This window comes from Episyrphus balteatus, chromosome 3 (assembly GCF_945859705.1).
Source record: "Episyrphus balteatus chromosome 3, idEpiBalt1.1, whole genome shotgun sequence".
NCBI lineage: Eukaryota > Metazoa > Arthropoda > Insecta > Diptera > Syrphidae > Episyrphus > Episyrphus balteatus.
Window position 1 is genome coordinate 119,060,228 of NC_079136.1, and position 18,488 is coordinate 119,078,715.

The following is an 18,488-nucleotide window of genomic DNA, read 5'->3' on the forward strand; positions in this document are numbered from 1 at the left end:
CCCTACATCGTTTCAGGAACATTAACCAAGATTATTTATTTTGAAAATTAAAAAAAAAAAAGGATAGAAAATAACACTTTTCATCCGAAAAATCCCGCAATCTTCATCACTGGACACATCTTACACACACCTGAGATTCCCAGGACATAAATAACAAAATTAATTCCTTTTCTATCACCATCAAGCCAGCCAAACTAACAACAACAAAAACAGCAACTAAAGTCATTAGGAATCAATTTTCCCGAAGCTCCTTTTCTTCTTCTTCGTCACTGTTTCTATCTGAATTTACGTCAATTTAAGAATCTCTATGGGTTTTTTTGTGTGCAGCAGAGAGCGCTCCTAGCTGGCGCTGATTGCTTTGAATTATGTTGACAGGATTAAATTTATTCCCATTAAACCGCGGGTTAATAATTCATTCTCATGCTGGTCGTAGATCATTCCCTGTTCTTATAGAATTTTTTCCATTTAAGCTCATTCTCAGCCTAGCCCAAAGGATTATATCTATTAACGAACAATATTCTTGTTGCATGTGTACCGAGGACATAGCTATATGATGGTGGCTCCTGAATGTAGCACCACACAACACATGACATGACTTTTGTAGCCTTAAAGGTTAAAGAATTGCATTCGGTTGGAGCTGCATTTTTATTGTATCCCGCATAAAGAAAAGATGATAATATGGGGGCACCTGTATTGTGTAGTGTATACAAACTGTTCTCATCGTAGGAGGGCTTCTTTTTGTAGTTGGAGAGAAAAAATAAGAAAATTCCTTAATATTATATGTTAAGGATATAATGTTTGACATTAATTTATCTTTCTTTCACTAACAATGAGTGGCTATAAATTTGTTGGTTAATCTTTTAAATAAAATTTAGACGTTAAGTTATTTTGTTCAATTTTTTTAAAGTGAGGTTAAAGGTTTACTAGCGAATAAGTTGAAAGGTAGTTCCAAAATATTAATACGCAACATTATTTGATTGCTAAACATCTTGAACGTACATTTTAGCTTGACCATATCTAATTTTTTAAGTGTTAAAACCTTGATATTTTTTCCCTAAAATCTGTAGTTTAAGATATTATCTTTCTAATATATAAAAATCTCATGTCGCAGTGTTTGTTATTTTTTTTTTTGTGATTTTTATAAAATTTTATAAACATACCGGGTAGGTCTGAGAATCGGCCAACATCTATTTTTCATACCTCTAAATTGTTAGGGTGGTCCAGCCAAGTTTTTTTTTTATATCTTCTTGGAACGATTTTTTCGAAATTTTTTGTGTATGTCGGGAAGTCTGAGAATCGGCCATTTGACCAACATGAATTTTCATATCATTAAATCGTTAGGGTGGTCCAATCAAAAAAAATTCTACATTTTATTGAAATGATTTTTATGAAATTTTGTAGGTACATCGGGTAAGTTTAAAATCGGCCCACATCTATTTTTATACCACTAAATATTTAGGGTGGTCCAACCAAAATATGTATATTTTTGGAACGATTTTTATGAAATTTTGTGGGTACATCGGGTAAGTGTAAGAATCGGTCAAAATCTATTTCCATACCATAAATGGTTAGCGTGATCCACTCCAAATTTTTTTTGAACGATTTTTTCAAGTTCTGGCTTTTTGTTGTTTTATAGGGGTTCAAAAAACTTAGCTTTCCAAATCATATGAATAGCCTAAATTCGTAATATTTCATATTCTAAATAAAGAAACTTTAAGCCTACAAACATCAATCTTGATAATCCGATCAATAGAACTAAAAAAAAACACATTCTTTTATTTATAAAGACCTAGGGTCGAACTACGGCAAACGTTCGTTAACGTTTTGACTATTGCTCTCTCTCTCTCTCTCTCTCTATTTAATCAGAAGAAAATGATAGAGACGAACTTATACTACAATTTGATATTGTGGCCCAATTTTTTTTTGGAAAAGATTGACACACTCCAAAATTGTAAGTAATAGCCGAAGAGGCGTAACGAAGTCCGCCGGGTCAGCTAGTAATAATATAAAACAGTACACAAAATCAGCAGATAAAAAAACGAAATTGTTACCCTCATGAAACTTGGCAAAAATTAGCTTTTGGGATAAGAACCAGCGATAAAAAAGTCTATACAAAAATTTAGGTGAAAGGGTGTTTTGTTTTTAAGAGACAGTAAAATCTTTTAATTGGTCCCAAAAAGCAAAGCATTCTTATTATTTTTTTTTTTGATGATAAATTGAACGTTTATACTTAAGTTCTTTAACGTTATACACGAATCATTGGGTTTTTCAGACCAATTACAGATTTTACTGTCTCTTCGAAAAAAACACTCTTTCACCTATTTTTTTTTAATTTCATCATCATCAAAATAAATTTTGTTTTCACTAAAAAAAAAACACCCTTTTAACTTTGATAATCTTATAGACACTTAAGATTCTTATGTCCAATCTCAAAAGTAACATAATTGCTAAATTTCAATAGGATAACACTCATATTACTTTGTTTTTCCAATATATCCACGCTTTCTCTACACCTAAAAAGACACCCTTTTACATTAAAAAAAAAATTTATCGACCTATTTTATTCGTTATTTCTAAGGCAAAGATAGCATTTTTTTAACAAAGCTCGTAAGGGTACTGGGTATACCATTGATTTTATTGGAATTTTCATTATTTCCCACAAAAAAAAAAACACCCTGTCACTTAAAATATTTTTATTGACTGCTAGGATCCTTGTTTCTGTTAGAAATGAAATATTTTTACCAATTTTCATTGGGGTTCTATTTTCTTCCTGGTATTTGTGGTACTTTTTCTGAATTTCATTATTTCTTTGAGAAAAAAAAAACACCCTTTCACTCAAGATAATTTTGTATACACCGTAGACGTTTTCACCAAGTTTCAAAATCAACAAAAATGTATGTCAGCTGTTATAATACCTTCCTCAAACTTAAAAAAAAAACACACTTTCACCAAAAATATTTTCATCAAAATCAAAAACAAAAAATCAAAGAATCAATCTTTTCATAACTCTTTCAATTTTAAAATTCATCATCAAATCGAAAAATATTATATCCAAATTAGAAATCATATCGATATCGTCTATGCAATCAATATGAAATTTGTATTATATCCTTACCTTATGTCGACAGGTTTTATTTTTTTATTGAATTTCAAAATATGAATTCAAGTTGTAGTTGGCAGCATGAAATTCAATACTCTATTCGAATTGAGTTGAGTCAAATTTCCGGAAACAGGAAAAAACCCATTTAAGAATTTAACAAGAAAATCTTTGAAGTGAAAATGTTGAAATGGATGCAAAATAATATTGTAATTGAGTTGAGTGAGAGGGTTTTATTTTTCTGGATAGTTTGAAAGTAGTCAGAATAGTAGGAAATAGAAATGAAAAAGGTTAAATAGATTCTAAGAAATTATTATTATTGTCTAGTCTATCTCGTCTAGTTTCTTGGAAGGACTTCAATTGAACAAAGAGCATATTTAACAAGAGTGTAATTTAATATCTTGTTTCATGTTGGATAATTGCAAGAATTTAATATAAAATTTGAATATCTTAAATAAGTTTTAAATGTTAATATTTAATGCATTCAAATAAGTATAAAATTTGGGGATACATGACGAAAGTTTCTTTTAATTATGTTGCTCCTTAGAGTAAATGGTTTACAAATACAATTTGCTTTCTATTCAAAAAAGAAGCAAGTCAACAAAATCGAAACATGCGACGATTATAAATGGAATTCCACCGCACCATCGCCGAACAGTTTTTTTTTTAGAGCCGCATACACCGCCTCACCCCATTCAATGATGGCTGTGGCTCAGCGATAGTACGGCGAAGTTTTTGATATAAAATCAAGGGGTGCAGCTGTGGTGCGGCGGTAGTGCGGCGGCGGTGCGGCTCAGGTTTACTCGGCTCTATTTTTACTTTTCAACTCTAAATTTTTTGTTTTCAACTCTAAATGGTTTTGAGACCACCAAACGAATAACTATGCCATTCGATTTTTGTATCATAAAAAATTAATTTTTTAAAGTTTTACAAAAAATAAGTGAATAAGAATTTTTAGAAATTTTTTTTTTTTGATTTTTCAAAAAATAAAAAAAAATTGAAATTTTTTTAAAAATCCAAAAGTGTTTTCTTTTTAATTTTTCTTAATTTTAAACATTAAGGTCATTATATGGTTCTTGTACAAAACTTTTCGTTGAAATCGGTAAAGTCGTTTATGAGAAAGTCAGAAATCAAGAAAACGGTTCTATTCTACAGCAGCTACCTTTAATAACGGTCCAAAAAATATTTTTTCTATATCAAAAATAGGACCTCATAATATGGGCATGTATTGTTTTTAATCAAAATAATTTTAGCCTTTTTTAAGAACACAAGATTTTTCATTTTGGTTATACCTATGGCAAGTCCCGTTAATTTTGGTCCTTAAAATTAAATTTCAATTTCACCCCAATTCTTAGTTGGCTTGGTGATCTGAGAACTGAAAAGAAAAAGTCACAGAGAAGTTTTATGAGACATTTTCAAAAACTCATATGTTTGACTTATACCACTCAACCATCTAATTAAAAAATAAGAAATACGAACAACTCACATAACCTCAACTGAACATGTAACATTAATTTTTACAACAATACTTTTCCATTTCACAAAAGAAGAAACAATATTTTTTTCTCCCTGCAGTACATTTTATAATAACTCATTCAATTCATATACATTTTAACTGTTATGTTGGTTGATATATCTTCTACAAGGATTTCCATTTTCATATCCTTTAGCTCTTAATTTATCCTCTCTCAGTCATAATAATGATGATCGTTGCTTGGCTTGCTAACTGCTGCTGCTGCCAGCAGCTGCCTCGTCGTTCTTCATTTACTAATTGCGGCTTTAAATGCACTCTAAGCATTTTCATTTTTTAAAAGTACCTATCTATCTATCTCTATCCCCCTTTTCTCGGTTATCTACTGTATTATATATTAATTCAGAAGAGTAAAATGCATAGCATATGTATAGCACTCATTATCTCTGGTCATGGTTAAGCCAGAATAATTTATTTCTCTTTTCATTGGAAGCTTTTTACAATAAAATAAGAAGAACAAAAAAAAAAAAGTTGCAAAGGAACAAAAGGATATTTCATAAATTTTCAAAAAGCCCATTTTTCAGAAAAAAAAAAGAAAAAAAATGTTAAACCTCAACTAGAAGAAAAACCAAAGCTATTCATAAGGTGGGTGAATAACATAGACATACAAGAGGATAGGCATGTCCGGATCCGTATGTCTGTTTTTTTTTTTTTTGTGTTTTTACATTTTTTTCATTCTTTTGTAAACCAAAAAAAAAAAAAAAATTGAAAAAAAATATGATAGGGTGAATCCATTTTTAGAAAGCTTTACGGTCCATTGAAAGGAGTCTCACTCTCTCTTCAATTTGGGGCAATTTTATTTCAAAAGAATTCCTTAAAAATGGATTGAAACCAACAACGAATCCTTTTACACATCAAATCCACTTCAAATCCAGCCAACTAGATTTTTTTTTAGATTTTTAGATTAGCCAACAGCCAACTATAAGGATATATATAGAAAATTGCGAAGGATTTTCACTTTGTTTGTACATTTATATCCTTTTTGAGTAGAGAAAAAAAGATAAGAGAATCATTGTGCGGGGGTGTAAATGATAGGTTATTTTTTTTCTTTCTTTTTTTTTAACCTTATTTAGATTATTTGACACAAGACATTACATGATGAAGCAAATAAATGTTTTATGTTATTCCTGGGTACATAGCATATGTGGTATATGCGTCATTCAAAGATTTAAAATAAAAAATAAAAATTGTTTGTACCTTTATCCTGGAATGACAGAATTCTTTATTTTTGTATAATGTACCTAAATGATTTTTCTATTCAAATCAAATTTAAAAAAAAAATAAATACTTACTGAAGGTCCTTTTAGCCTAGTAATTGTTGGATGATTTTTCTTTTTTTTTATATATATAAAAAATGGCTTCCATTTGTTAGGAAAATACAATTATTGAAATTTAAATGGTTTTTTGAACCCCCACAGGATATTTTATTTTTATTTTGCCTACTTTGTTTGAAAAAAAAAAAAAAAAAATATAGATAATAAATGTACCTACTTTCCTTAGAAGTGATGTTTATTTTTATGAGTCAATAATTTATATAAAAAAAGAAGATAAAGTTATTTCAACAGGTTTGTTTATGGACTTTAACTTTTTTATATGCCTTTTTGGTTAGATATCTATCTAACTTAGGTAAATTCAAGTTTTTTTTTTTTTTTTGTTTGTTGTGGAGGCAAATTTATGAGGGAATTCTCAGTTGATTAAGATCCCAAATTTTATGTTTTTTAATTAAACTTTATTTTTTTTAACTTTTAATTTATGATTCTTACGAAATTGTATTTTTTATGCATTTTGTCATTTTCTTTGCAGGACTGCAAATAAACTGCTACCCACATGTACGTACTTTCAGTTGTAGTTGCCTAATAAGAAATTTTTAAAATATTAAAAGAATAATTTTAAATTACTCATTTAGGTATAAAAAATTATATAAAAAAATAATTTTAAAACTTGCTTTTTTTATACTACGTAAACATCTGTTTGAAAGTTTTTGACCTACAAACTTGATTTCTTGTATAAAAAAAATGTTCAAATATTAAAAAAATTGCTTTGGCGCTCTTAAGATATTATTAATCGAAACTTAAAAAAAAAAATTTAAAAAAAAAGGAGGTATATCAACCATTTCGAATAAATAGATTTTTCAAAAAGAAATTGAAACTTTTTTAAGAAAATTAAAAAGTATTAAACCTACGATATAGGAGCTAAAGTGCAGGTTTATGAAACAATGAGATATAAAAATATTTTTTGGAACATTATTAGAACCGTTTTCTTGATTTTTGACTTTCTCCTATATGACTTAACTCATTTATATAGGATTTTTGTATACAGGTCTATAATTTATTAAATTTTTTTTTACTTGTAGTATAATAATGTCTTAAAAATAGCATACCCAATGTTTTTTTAAATAAAATTATTTAAAATTTTTATAAAAAAAATTCTAAAAATTCTGAAAAAAAAAAATTAATTAAACTGGTTTGGCGATTAAGATAATTTAAAAAGGTGGTTTGGGTTTTTTTTTTGACAGTTTTTAATACTTTTTTTACATTTCTTTAAAAATAAATTAATTTGGTTTGTACCAATGCTGTAAGCAACTTTTACTATAAGAGCAAGCAAATTATGAAAAAATACGGCTTCTTATACTTACGCTCCTGTACACAAAATTTCCGTTTTGTTTTGCGACCTGAAACACAAAAAATTTAATACAAATTGTTAAAGCCGATTTGTTGTTAACGTTATAGACCAGTGAAAATAATTTTTTTGCACTGGTCTGGTGGTGACAAAGGGGTTTTTAACTATTTTTGTCAAAAGCACTTTCTTTTTTAAAAAAAAGTTATGTTTGAAAGTTGTAAATAAAGATTTCTTAAATGGAGCATTTTTTTACATGATTTCAAAAATATTGATAAGAATGACAAAAACCAAGTTTTGTTGTTTTTTTTTTTTTATTTGTATCTTTAACTTTATATTTGGGTTTTGATAAAAAAAAAGTTTAAAGTAAGCTTTCTTTTTAATGCCAAATTTATAATTAAAAAAGGTTGATGAAAAAATTACGAGTTTTTTTTAATTTCAAAACAGCTTTTTTTGTACATATTTAAGTGCTTTTGTAGAAAAATACTTCCTTTTGAGAACCGCAAAATGCATTTTTAAGGATCAACTGATTTTCATTAAACGTTCACCAGAAATTGTTAAAAACTATGTTTTTTTACCAACTCCACTCCTGCTTTTCCCTTTCCCAGTCCAATTCCATCAGCCATCTTCTGCGATCCAATTGATTTTTTCTCTTATTTACTACTGATCTATTATTTTGGTTCTTAAATAAAATTTTAATTTTCAATCTTGATAATCACGTAAAACCGTAAAACCTTTGCACACTAAGTTTAAAGCTGATCGAGGCTCAATTTTACGGTCCAAGCCTCTGGCTATGCCTATGACTAAATTCTGCGATTCAAATCTGAAACTCAAGTCTGTGAATCAAATCTTTAAGATTTCTTAGTTTTTAATATCTTCAAACTTTTCTATATACAATTCAAGGTCTTGATTGAATGCCAATAGCAATACCTAACCTCATCATTTTCTCTTATTCCCAGCCTTTTAAAGCACTTTTCTAGACAGAATTGTCATCTATTTTGGAGTGCTTTTATTGATTTCCAGAGGTTGATTGGCTGTATTGTCAAAAGAAAATCAAAAATACAAAAAAAAATCTTTTTAAATCGCAGACGACAAATAGCGACGAAATAGGGAACTTAATGATTTTTCAGTCAGCTTAAAAATTAAAAAAAAGAACCCTTTTTAATAATCCTCTCGAAAAGACAAACAAGAAATTAAATCTGTTCGTAGGTAGGAGGACGCAGAATAGAAATGTCATGGTGTAAGAAAAACAAGCAAAAAAAAACAAAACAGAACGAAAGTGAATCCTGCAGCGGATGACTAGAAATAAAAAAAAAAAATTACAAAAAAAGCTTAACCCGCACTAAAGTATCAGCTCAAACAATAATCATCATCGTCGTCATCATCACCATTATTATTATTGTAGTCGTTGTTGGTCGTTGGTCGGTATTGGTGTTGGTTGATAGTATGTATTGTCAGTGTTGCATAGAATGTTGCAAAATCCTGAATCTAAAAGGAAGCAATCCACCAGCGCAAACAATTGATTTCCTCTTTTCTTTCTTTTATCCTTCAGGCTCCCCAACCCCAATATGTATATAGTATATATGTACATCGACAGGGTATTCATATGAGTGGGTGAGTGTGGGGTGGTTTGTGCATAACACTGTATTTCTACTCGTTTTAATATTTTTTCTCGCCTGAAGGTTGAAATCTCTCTTTGCTCACTTCTGCTAACATAGTCGTATGCTTGCTATGCTGCAATGCGAAGGCGAACGTTTGCAATTAAAGTAGGACTGATTTCATAGTGGTTGCCAACCCCCAAGTAAACAATTGGTATAAAAACAGGGTGTAACTTAAAAATACAAAAAAAAAAAAATCCCATCAAAACTTGGGAGACAATCTTGAGAATCAGTAGATCTTCTTTGGTTGTTGTTTCCATATAAAAAATGGTGCTCAAAACAATTTATACCAATCAACTGGTATACAGAATTATATATGAGGATAAAATAAAAAATAAATCTTCTTCGAAATGATATTTAGACAAGTTTTGTACCAATTAATTCTTTCATGGACTTCACATTTTCCTTTATGCTAAAAAGTGTTTAGACCAGCTTATACCAATCAATGTTATGTTAAAAATTATTCCTTCCGAAAAACCACAATCTCCAAAGCAAAGAGGACATGTAGTTCCTTTATTAAAAATGATATTTCGACCAGTTTATACCAGTCAATTTATTTCTTCTACAAGAATTTGAATGTTAAGAAAAAGATGGACAAAAAGCTTTCTTAGGTTTCATAGGCTGTATACTTGCTCTTATCGTAAATGGTGTTTAGACCAGTTTATACCAAGCAACTGATGTGAAAAATTATCCGCAGAATTCCCTCCAAAAAACCTGAGATACGTAACCAGAAACTACAGACAAATAAAACTGCTTTCAGATTTGGTCTAAAGTGGGTAATCGGTTTTTATTGTTTATACCAGTCATACAGAAGACAGCAAATAGTTGAAAGTCTTTTTCCTCAAATTGTTTTCTTAAACTTTAAAGCAATGGTAAATATGGAAACATGATGGCTAATTGCTTCTCAGGTACTATGATATCTGTGAAGCCTACGAAAGATATCCGTGATCTATCTAATGAAGCAATACAATATAACTAGTAAACTAGTAATCCGTGATACTAGGTGAAACAATTCTTGACACTTAGTGAAGTAATTCGTGATAATTTAGGAAAGCAATTTGTGATACTTGGCAAACCAATCTGTGATACTTGCGAAAGAAATCCGTAGTACTTTGTAAAGTAATGCAGGACAACTAGGTTATCAATCTGTGATATCAAGTAATGCAATCTGTGATACCTACCACAGCAATATGTGATACTTACCTAAGAAATTCCTGATAATTAGTTAAAAATAATCGGTATTATCCCAGAAGCAATCTGTGATACTGAATGAAGCGGTCACGAATACTTCCCAGAGCAAGCTGTGATACTTACTGATGTAATCCAAGATACTAAGTGAAGCAATCTAGAATAACTACCAGAGCAATTATGTTACAGTTAATGAAGAAATTCGTGATACTAAGTTGAGCAAATCTGTGATACTTACAGTATCAATCAGATATACCAAATAAAGCAATTCGTGCTTCTTACCATATCAATTTATGATACTTTTAATCAATCCGTGATACTTTGTGAAGCAATCCTGGTCTTATTAGAGCCATTTGTGATACTTACAGATGGAATCTATGATAAGTAATCAAGCGTTTAATCTGTGATACAATCTGAAAACTATTCGTGATACTTACCAATCTGTGTTACGTCCCAGATAAATCTGTGATACTTATGGGAGGATGATGTTATACTTACCTGAGCAATTCCTATTTAAATACCAGCTCATAGCTGTGATATCTATCGATAAAAATCGTATTGCTTGTTAGAGGAATCTAAGAATTTTAACGAAATATTAGAAAATCCATATCACGTAATGCATGATACCTTTTCCATCTGTGATAAGCAGGGATAGGATGTTGTGGAATTTGCCTTTTTTTCTTGCTTAATCCTACGACATTATAGATTAAAAACAAACACGTTTCACGTCCCCCTCGTGCCAAATAGGGGAAATACGTCCAAAATGACATACACGGCCAATATGACATACCAGCCTTAACTCGAAATGTGTACCACATGTAACCATTCCTCCTATCTCAGTAGGTGAAACCAATGAAATTTGAAATTCTGTCAAAATAATAACTCAATTGACAGCCCCAAACCAAAAATATAAAGTAAAGTGTGTTTATAGGAGCTATTTTATTTTTTATGGGGTTGGACTAATTTTGTTATTTTGGGAGCTTTATGTAGCTTTTTTGAATATTTTATTGGGTATAACGACAGTTTACAATTTAAAGTTAAAAACTTATTAATATTTTTTATGAAATCAGGGTTTAAAACAGTGTTTTGTATAAAAATGTGTCAAAACTACGAAATGGACAAAATGACATACCCTACCTATGGCCAAAACGACATACCTTCAACTTCATAGAAATTGTTGTTGTTTTTTTTTTAATTTTAACTTTAAATATGTCAATGGGCTATAAGCGAACTTCCGACCGCCAATCATGGTTCAGGCGATGCGGGGGCCATTGAAGCTGCTAATGAAAACAAAATAAGCGGGTTTGCAACATCAAAAACATTCGGTGTCCCGCAGGCTACATTAAAGTGAAGCATACTGGACACCAACAAGTTTTTAAAAGCTAATACAAAGTATTAGGTATATTGAAGTTAGCTTTCCTTTGAAAATCTACTCTTGCCAACTAATTTGTGTATTTTTTCATATAAAATGTCATATGTCGTTTTGTCCATATGACCTATGTCATTTTGTCCATACGATATGGACAAAATGAATTTCGATACTTTTTTTTCAAATTTTTAATTTATTTAAATTTATTTATTTTTTTAATACAAAAAGTACTACAAAATGTTCCTAATATTATAAAGAATGAATAAAAAAATGCAAAGATTGTGTTATACACCACGGGTATTATTTTATTGACGAAAAAGTTTACGGTATGTCATATTGGACGTACTTCCCCTATATGTATTTTATTTTGCCTTTTTTTTGCCTTTTCTTTCGTTATTGCCTTTTTTTGCCTTTTCTCCTGTTATTGCCTTTTTTGCCTTTTCCTATGTTTTTTATCTTTTTAGCGTCTTTAAAGTAATGCCTACACACAAAACACTCAAATATACAAACAAAAAGATAATTTACTCAATATATTACTTTCTCAATATAATCAGCCCTATCGAGGTATCCGTTCGGAGAAATTTTCTATCGAGGTATCCGTTCCGATTGACATATCGGAGAATCTTCCGATGAAACTAGGCGCCTATCAACGCATTGCGATGAAGTGTTTTCAACAAAAATTTTTTGACAGTTGTGCTTTGAATTTCATCGGAAATTCTCCGACATGAAATAGTTGCGGAATATTTTAAGAAAAGTGGAATTTCACAGAAAAAAATATAAAAATGGAAATAGCAAGAGAGGTTGGTTGAAATTAAGAAGACTTGAGCATCACAAGGATTTTTATTTATTGAATAAATCGCGCTGATACATGTGTCAAATGAATGCGATTGTATACTTTATTTTTTTGTTCCGAAATGGATACCTTGAAAGATATGTAAGTTCCGATCGGAACGGGCCATCGTTTCTCCGAACGGATACCTCGATAGGCCTGAATATCCATATTTAGTATTCACTAATTATCCCACACAAACAAATTCGAGTGAAAAGATCTACCTATGCAAACTTGTTTGTCTGCTATTGCTACCATTTATTGCCTTCTACGTTCTATTGCGCGGCCGGCAACCGACACGTTCAAAAGCTAACTACTCAAGCTAACTTACGCCTATTACGCAGCTGAAGCGAAACGAAAAATTTTGAAGTCTCCAAAGTCAATAGCGAACATATTAAAGAAAAAATACCACAAATAAAAAAATTCAAGAAAAAGCATCAGAAAATAAGTCTTAAAGCAAAAACAAAACAAATTTAATTTCGTTCAAAATTTCGTATGGAAAACTTTGTATGGAAAATTTCGTTTCGCTTCAGCTGCGTACTAGGATTTACTCAATTTACAATATTCATGTATGCATATCGTCGCCCTAGTGCCGTATACGGCATTTTTTGATTTTTAGTTAATATATACATAGTTAAAATTTATCTTTTCTACATACATGTAATTGGACATCTGAAATTCGTTTAGTATTCAAAATATTTAAATTTTTGTCCAAAATGAGTTTGCCGTATACGCCATGAAAATCAGAAGTTTCTTTTGTTCATACACGTTTGCCCGTCAAAAAAAACATCGTGGTTTGTACGTCAAAAAAAACATCGACGTATGTATGTCAAAACAATTCTCAAAATTTTCATAAATTGCAATAAAAATTTTGACGTAAATGCTAAAATTTGGTGTTTACGTCAAACAATACGTGAATATCTCAGCAACGAAAAAAGATAGAAAAAAAGAATAACTGATTTGAAAACAGCACCCTCGAAAAAAAGTGCTTTAATTCGGCTCAACTCGTTTCTACAGATGTAGAGAATTCTTTTAGCCCCTTTAAAGTACTCTTAAGGGACAATCACAGGCGCTTGTTACCTGAATTTTTAAAAAACAATCATGATTGTTAAAATTACTACAATTAATTTTTATATTTTATTTTTTCTCTCAATAAATGCCTTTTTATGCCTTTTTGGGAGTTTTATTTTGCCTTTTTTTAAGTTTTTAGGTCCACAAGATCCTATCCCTGGTGATAAGTATATAATGAATATATGATACCTACCGGCGTATTCCGTGATACCAACGAAAATCCGTGATACCTACGTTTTTCAAGCAGTTCGTGATAAAAACCTGGACGAGTAGTTCCTAGCCTGAAGCAGTCTTAGAAACACCCTGCAATCCGCAAATTCCCGACGACAAAAAAATTCGAATTTGATTTGATAACAACAATGACACATGTCCCTTATGGCTTGTCTTCTACATATACAGCACAATCCCACTGTATATAGATTTTTATAGTTTTCTGTATATGTTACCATTTAAGGCGCATTATAGTTTGGTGCAAAACTACAACAGACGATATAGAGCGACAATGCGACGCGATGACTTAAGGCTGCCTCTATGTCTCCATTTAACATTTCTATACCCTATATTCGTAGAGATGTCACACTACTAAAGGGAATCTCCTAACTCCCTCATCTCATATGTTTTGTAATTCAATCAGGGACCGACACACAGAAAAGAGAGGAAATTAGATCCACGGCGAACAAGCTTATTCAGAGAGGAGGAAAACTCGCTAGTCTTGTTCCTTTCTGTCTTTTTTCTTATTTCCTAGTCGAACTGGTCTGGTCGCTGCGCTGGACTCTGGAATTTTATTTATTTTTTTTTTCCAAGAATCAGCTCAAGTTCCGCACTCATAGAAAATTGTGTGGGAAAATTCTTGAACACACACAACATGTGGAACGAACGTTATCCTCTCGTGGGACGATAACGAACGAAATAAACCGATGGATGAACGATGGACGGGACAAAAACTGGCTAGGCCATCATGGTGTCAGTCTTCTTCTAATAGTTAAGTGAACAGACTGAAGCCCGACAACGAAAAAAAGCTGTAGGCTGTGTTCGTAGAACAGAGAGAGGGTGGTTTGGTTTGGTTATAAAGGTACGAGAAGAATTGCTAATAGCTGAACAGGGTGTCCAAAGGTCATCCAAACAAGTGTAGATAGACATTTCCAGGAGTTAGACCAAAAAAGAAAAAAACCCTATAACTACAAACGACCGTCGTCGTCGACAGAGGGCGATAAAGAAGCCCAAGCCATATGGTATGGAACTCTGCTGGGTTTACGTTACGTAAGTGCAATTACTTGTAATAATCGAGGCCTCCTATCGTGGCATGGCCTTAATTATCTTTGGCCGTGGTTTTTTAACTTTACCCTTTACATCAGCTTCTTCTCTTCTTTCATTTTATGCCCTAGGGGAAAAATAATTTCTAGTAAAACTTCGAGGCAGTTACGAGCTCTGTTATGTGTTTTTTTTTTTTGTCCTCGAAGTTGTGTTGTATACTTTTAAAAGGATTAGGGTTTATATTTTATTCAGAGTGCCATTGTCAATGCAGAGTTAAACTATATAGAAAAGCTAGGGCAGGTGTATAGTTTGTATGGGAACAAAGTTATGGCCAGAGAAACAAAACGGAAACACAACAAAAGTCACACGGGCAAAACCTCTATATAAAGACTATTAAAGGCCTTTTGGAATTAATAAATAAATAGTCCCATTATTTCTTAATGTGTGTCTCTAAAGAGTGAGTGTATGGAAAAGTTATAGGTATATACATTTTAACGGCTTCTGTGACTTTGAATATAAAAGCGGAACTAATTAGTTTTACTATTATTTTAGTTGATCTTGAAATAATGCTTAGAAGGTTTTTATGTCTTAAAGTTTTTTTATTTCTTTTTCAAGAATTTATCGGTTAGAGTTTATGGTCTTTTCGGTAAAAAGTTATAAGATCATTGGTCTTGGTTATAAATCTAGTAAAGTTTTTTAAATTGATTGAATTTTTTTTATAATTTTTTTTTTTTTTTCAAAACCTTAATATTTGGAAATATCTCAAGAACCAAACCTCCAAGGAACTTTATATTTTCAGCTATGAATAGAGCTTGAAGAGACCTTTCTTTTGATATCTCAATCGATGGATTTGGAGGAAATTTTTTAAAATGCACTTTTTTTTCGGCAAGGGGTTAACCTTGTTTTTTTTCGAAAATTTTCGAAAAAATAAATTTGTAATTTTTTTTAACTAAATGGATAGACCTGTTCATTGTGAACTCATATCTGTAAGCCAAAACTTGTTTCGAGAGTTTAGTCAAAAGATATCGGCTTCGGAATGTAAAACAAAATATGTTTGGTTGGAAATATCTTAGGAACCATACCACCAAGAAACTTTTGGTTTTCAGCTATGAATAGAGCTTAAAAAGACCTTTCTTTTGATGTCTCACTCGATGGATTTGGAGGAAATTTTTTAAAATGCCCCTTTTTCGGCAAGGGGTTAACCTTGATTTTTTTCGAAAATTTTCGAAAAAATAAATTTGTAATTTTTTTTAACTAAATGGATAGACCTGTTCATTGTGAACTCATATCTGTAAGCCAAAACTTGTTTCGAGAGTTTAGTCAAAAGATATCGGCTTCGGAATGTAAAACAAAATATGTTTGGTTGGAAATATCTTAGGAACCATACCACCAAGAAACTTTTGGTTTTCAGCTATGAATAGAGCTTAAAAAGACCTTTCTTTTGATGTCTCACTCGATGGATTTGGAGGAAATTTTTCAAATTAATTTTTTTTTTAGGCAAGGGGTTAACCTTGATTTTTTTCGAAAATTTTCGAAAAAATAAATTTGTAATTTTTTTTAACTAAATGGATAGACCTGTTCATTGTGAACTCATATCTGTAAGCCAAAACTTGTTTCGAGAGTTTAGTCAAAAGATATCGGCTTCGGAATGTAAAACAAAATATGTTTGGTTGGAAATATCTTAGGAACCATACCACCAAGAAACTTTTGGTTTTCAGCTATGAATAGAGCTTAAAAAGACCTTTCTTTTGATGTCTCACTCGATGGATTTGGAGGAAATTTTTCAAATTAATTTTTTTTTTAGGCAAGGGGTTAACCTTGATTTTTTTCGAAAATTTTCGAAAAAATAAATTTGTAATTTTTTTAACTTAATGGATAGACCTGTTTATTGTGAACTCATATCTGTAAGCCAAAACTTGTTTCGAGAGTTTAGTCAAAAGATATCGGCGTCGGAATGTAAAACAAAATATGTTTGGTTGGAAATATCTTAGGAACCACACCTCCAAGAAACTTTTGGTTTTCAGCTATGAATAAGGCTTGAAGAGACCTTTCTTTTGATATTTCACACGATGGATTTGGAGGAAATTTTTTAAAATGCCCCTTTTTCGGCAAGGGGTTAACCTTGATTTTTTTTCGAAAATTTTCGAAAAAATAAATTTGTAATTTTTTTTTAACTAAATGGATAGACCTGTTCATTGTGAACTCATATCTGTAAGCCAAAACTTGTTTCGAGAGTTAAGTCAAAAGATATCGGCGTCGGAATGTAAAACAAAATATGTTTGGTTGGAAATATCTTAGGAACCATACCAATAAGAAACTTTTGGTTTTCAGCTATGAATAGGGCTTGAAGAGACCTTTCTTTTGATATTTCACACGATGGACTTGGAGGAAATTTTTTAAAATGCCCCTTTTTCGGCAAGGGGTTAACCTTGATTTTTTTCGAAAATTTTCGAAAAAATAAATTTGTAATTTTTTTTAACTAAATGGATAGACCTGTTCATTGTGAACTCATATCTGTAAGCCAAAACTTGTTTCGAGAGTTTAGTCAAAAGATATCGACTTCGGAATGTAAAACAAAATATGTTTGGTTGGAAATATCTTAGGAACCATACCACCAAGAAACTTTTGGTTTTCAGCTATGAATAGAGCTTAAAAAGACCTTTATTTTAATGTCTCACTCGATGGATTTACGGGAAATTTTTCAAATTAATTTTTTTTTAGGCAAGGGGTTAACCTTGATTATTTTCGAAAATTTTCGAAAAAATAAAATTGTATTTTTTTTTAACTAAATGTATAGTTATATTCATTGTGAACTTATATCTGTAAACCAAAACTCGTTTCGAGACTTGAGTCAAAAGATATCGGCTTCGGAATGTAAGAAAGAAAATGTTTGCTTTGGAATTATCTCAGGAACCACACCTCCAAGAAACTTTTGGTTTTCAGTTATGAATATAGTTTGAATAGACCTTTCATTCATCTCCCGATGAATTTAGAGTACATTTTTAAAAATACATTTTTTTAACCTTGATTTTTTTTGAAAATCCAAAAAAAAAAAAATATAAATTTCGGAAAGGAATTCTTTTAGATAGAACATTTTATATTTCCAGAAAATTTTTTTTTTTAATATTGCCTTTACCTTTCAACCTATTTCCTTAAGTCCAACACTATGCTGGTTATAAATTTTACACAAAATTATCAAAACCAATCGAATTCAAATCCCCATCCAACATGGACTTATCAGCTTGCCATCTCTTATCCCTCATACATAAATTTATTATTATTTTAAAATCTATCTCTTTCCAATCAATATCACACACATATTTATAAACGAAAGAGTTTTGAAAAGTAGGATGAGTCGTTGTCATTATTGGTGCCTCATTTATTATTCCTCGATGATTCGAATCAATTTATCACAAAATAAACGAGAGCCAACACATGTTTTTTTTTTTTTGATTTTATTTTAAATCAAGATTCATGTCACACAACACAAAACACGACACATAATATTGGAATGATATAAAAAAGATCAAAGAAAGCCTCTCTCTCTTCATAACTTAACTCATTCGCATTCGAATCGAGTAGATGTCCTGTTTCCATTCCATCAACTTTTTCTACACGAGCTCACAAATAAAATATATAATCAACATGTTCCCATTCCACTAACTCTGGAACCGTGTGTGTTTATGTATAAAATCTATTTTCAATTCAAATCCCAAAAGTCCAAAAAAAATACAAAAAAAAAAAAAAAAACTGCGGGAAAGTGAAAAACTATGTCATCCATCCGAATAAGACTTCTGTTGCTTGTATATATTCATTCTATAGCACGTGTATACAGTGTATCTTTGAAATTCAATAAAATATTTGTTAGATTCATT

At 30.8% G+C, this 18,488-nt stretch overlaps 1 protein-coding gene across 3 annotated transcripts in view; it reads left to right on the forward strand.

The window, feature by feature from the left end:
- Nucleotides 1–18,488, forward strand: part of LOC129917023 (uncharacterized) — a 135,025-nt gene that overhangs the window by 104,652 nt on the left and 11,885 nt on the right. The window contains exon 5 of one of the 3 annotated variants that reach the window (XM_055997327.1): nucleotides 6,432–6,457. The exons of the other annotated variants lie outside the window; for them this stretch is intronic. The gene's annotated coding sequence lies outside the window, so the exon portion shown is untranslated. The remainder of the gene's footprint in view (nucleotides 1–6,431; nucleotides 6,458–18,488) is intronic. 3 annotated transcript variants of the gene reach the window in all.